We start from the raw sequence: 4,097 nt of genomic DNA on the forward strand, positions 1-4,097 counted from the left end.
TATGTTTGCTATATATGATATTGTTTGTTCGGATCAATGGTCTGTTGCCGACCGGATCTGGAAACCTTATGTGTTTAGGATTGTAAGCGTGCGTCGACGATATTAGAACTAGTATATAAACGTTTCGAAGTGATTTGGATAGTTATCTATCGTGAAGGAGGATCTAAATTCACCTTGTTCGGTGTATAGATCAACGATGGCAAGAACAAGAAGTGGCGCTGGAAACGTGAACGAAAACAGGAATCAACCACCTGTAATCGAGCAAATACCTGTTGTAGCAGCAGCACCTGAGCCGGTGACAATGGCTGGTGTACAATTAATGATTCAGACGATGTTGGATCGTCAGATGGAAGAAACTAGACGTCTGCTTCGACAAAATCGTGAAGAACTTTCAATCCAAGTTGAAGAGCCCGAAGTGAATGGAGGGCCGTCGGAAGGTGGAAACTTCAGTGGGACCATTGGTCAAGCCAACCCACCAACTGTTAGACAAGACAATCGTGATGGAGGAAATGATGGAAGAGGATGTAAATACAAGGATTTTATGGCATCCAAACCACCGTGTCTATCCGGAAGCCCGACGCCGGTGCAAGTTATGGATTGGATCTCCGAAATAGAGACAATGTTTGAAAGTTGCGAATGCAGCAACAGGCAGAAGACCGCTCTTGCGATCCCTTTGTTAAAATTTGGCGTGTTGAGTTGGTGGAAGCTGTTAGCTGACTCTATGCCCAAGGGAGAAGCGAGCAAAATGTCTTGGGAATACTTTGTGGAACAACTGAAACTGCAATACTGTTCCGAGCAGGACCTTCTGGAAATCAATAATGAGTTTCAAATTTTGAAAAAGGGAAAAATGAGCATTACTGAATACGCTGCAAGTTTCACAGAAAAGATGAAGCTTATCTCATACCTAGTTCCAACAGAACTCTCAAAGGTCAATAAGTTTGCCCTCGGACTACCAGCAGACTATTAGGATAATTGTGTGCTCAAGGTTACACCTGACACTTTGCACTCCTCTTCCAACCACACGTCAGAACCACTCACTACAGGTGAGTTCATACCCCTACATTTTCCGTGTTTTTAATGTTTTCAGGGGGGGGGGGGGGGGGAATATAAGCCAAACTCAAAGTATTTTATTAAGTTTTAAACTTATTGATACAATCCAACGATTTCTACGTTTAATAACATATTCGGATGTTTTTATCTTTTTTTAATATGTTGAGCACAAGGGAAACTTTTATATTGGAAATCTAATTTAATAGCTTTCAGAAAGGTTTTACAAAACATTTTCCATACAACACTAGTAAACTATAATGGGTATAGTTTGGGATAATCCTCTAGGCAGTTTCTACCAATCAGATTTCATGGATGAATATATGTAAACTATGGCCGATTTAGTTTATGTTATATGTTTTCTCAGAAGTATAAAGTACACTTATTCAAGAATAATTACTGTTTTATACTGTTTCTAGCTTGTAAACAAGATTATACAGAATTGTGAGGCTCTACTTCAATACTGTACCTTTAGTGTACCGAACTAAATCCTATCATAGTATAACCAGAGTCTCCTGGAGGGAGAGCGTGAGATTTGTGAATAGATCTATTCGGGGCTGACAATCCCACACCAGAACTGCTAGCTACAGTTACGCAGGCATGCCTGTGGTGGACAAATGTCATTTAACTTAACCCCTGAAGAACGTTATAAAGGTCTCTAGGTCATATCAAGTATGGTTATACGACTCGCAAAAAAGTATAAACTAACTTTGGTTTACGGACTCTACTCTTCATTGTTTTATTTTGAGTAATAAAACTACTTTTATACATACTGATAGTAATCAGGGATTTCTAAACTTACGTCTCTACCTCTAGAACGGATAACTTGTTTTTAGGGAAAATATAGGATTTTCCCAGGATAACACTGGCATTTCTAAAACTGATGGTTTACTTTCTACTAATAGATACTCTTTCAAAACTGCTTTTCATAAGAAAATATAGGATTTTCTTGAGGAACACTTTTCAAAAAGGATCAAAGAAACATTTTCCACAAAAACTAAATGCTTATGAACTCACCAGCTTTATGTTGATATTCTTTCAAAACTGCTTGTATTCTCAGGAAATCAGTAGACAGGTACCTGCTGGGATTTGAGAAGCTGGACCAGTAAGAGTCTTATGTTATTACTTTACATACTTTTGATGTACCTAAAACAAGATTTCAAACTGATGTAAACATTATACTTATATATGTATCCACTGTATTGGTTGTGTTGCTATGTTTCCTATTATTCATTGGTTTTGATGCTAAACATAACGTCCTCCGCCCCCGAATGTTTCCGCCGTTCCGGTTTGGGGGTGTGACAGACTTCTATTTCGGGACACAAGAATTAAACAAAGCTTATCAAAGCTTTGCTAAATTGTGTAGACTTCTATTGTGGAATTCAAGAATTAAGCAATGCTCTTCAAAGATTTCCTAAATTGCATAGACAACTTCTATTGAGGAACTCAAGAATTAAACAATGCTCAAAAAAGCTTTGCTTAATTGGATAGACTTCTATTGTGGAAATCAAGAATTACACAATGTCTACTGTAGAGCTCAAGAATTAAACAATGCTATCTGATCTCTTGCAAACTTTTTCGCTTTCTCTCTCTACTTTCTCTCTCTTCCCCTGATTCTCTCTATCGGTGGTGCGATCTAGTTTTTGGTTCATCGGTGCTGCTTTTCCGACGAATTTCATTTAGTCGTTGAAGCAATTTCTCTTCTGTTTCCGTTGTCCTAATGGGTGCGTCATCTAAAGCGGATCGATTGAAGGAAGTGAAAGTTAAGCCACCGGATAAAAGTGTTGCTGTCCGGTACGTTAGGACTGAAGTGGATGTGAAAGATCTAGTTCCCCCTGGGGTCATTGATCAGTCCTCAGCTACGATTTATAAAGCTCGTCGTAAGCCAAGTGCTTCTAGAGCTGTTGCTTCGGGGATTGGAAAAGCTGAATGGAAAATGGAGGGGAAAGCTTTCAGAGTGAAGAACAGAGCTCGAAAAATTATGGATGGGATATCACTGATGGATGCAAAGGAATACTACACTGAAGAAGCTAATGAGGAGGAAACGGAAGATGACTCGGAGTCTGTATCGGCCTGGGAGTCGGATTCTAATATTTCAATTCCTGGAAATGATAGCAATATGAAGGGGTTGAAGGATGGGGGTTCTGGTGAGCTAAAGACTATTGGAGTTCAAGTTGTCTCTATTCCTTTAGGTAATACTGCTAATTTGTTGAAAAATTGGGATGGTTCTAAGGTGAATGATGAATTATTGAACCCTAGTTCGGAATTGAAGAGTGTTACTAGTGAAATGATTAGGGTGAATCCTAACATTGCTGTGATTGATGTCAATAAACCTGTATGCCCTGATTTGGTTGATGATGAAGTTGAGAAGTCTAGATCTAATGGTGATAAGAAGGTTATCAGTAATTTGAATAAGCAAGTTAATGAGGAAGGAGATGATTCTGAAGATGATCGTTCTTCAGAAGAGGATGGGGAAGATGAATCTAGTGAGGATGAGTCTAGTGAAGATGAGGAAATTGTGATGGAAGAGGAGGTTAATACTAAGATGAGTAAAGAGCCTAGTTTAAGATGAAGTCTGGTACTGTTATTAATAGTATTAATATGCTTCCTTCTATTTTGGGTGATGCTAATAGTTGTAAAAAGGTGGATGGTGATAGTCAGGGGAACTTGTTGAACTCTTATGCAGGTGTGTTAAAAGGTAATAGACATAAAGGTAAGATTGATGTCAAGTTTATTCCAGGGGAAAAAGGCAAAGAAGAAGGACCTGTTATTATCCCGATTGAGAATTTAAAGAAAGCGAGTATTCCATATACTAATACTTTATATGGGTATATGATTGATAAGAAGTTAGCGTTTCCTGTGATTCAGCAAGAGGTTAGAAGGCTATGGAAGAATGTGGGTCTTGAAGAGATATTCATGAACAGTAAAGGGTTTTTCTTTTTTAAATTTAGTGATGCGTAGGGGATGTTATCTATATTGGAGGGAAGCCCATGGTTGATGTTCAATAATATGCCATTATTTCTTCAAAGGTGGAGACCAGGTCTGAAATT

This window comes from Lactuca virosa, chromosome 8, assembly GCF_052849685.1.
Source record: "Lactuca virosa cultivar CGN04683 chromosome 8, Lactuca_virosa_CGN04683_v6, whole genome shotgun sequence".
Lineage (NCBI taxonomy): Eukaryota > Viridiplantae > Streptophyta > Magnoliopsida > Asterales > Asteraceae > Lactuca > Lactuca virosa.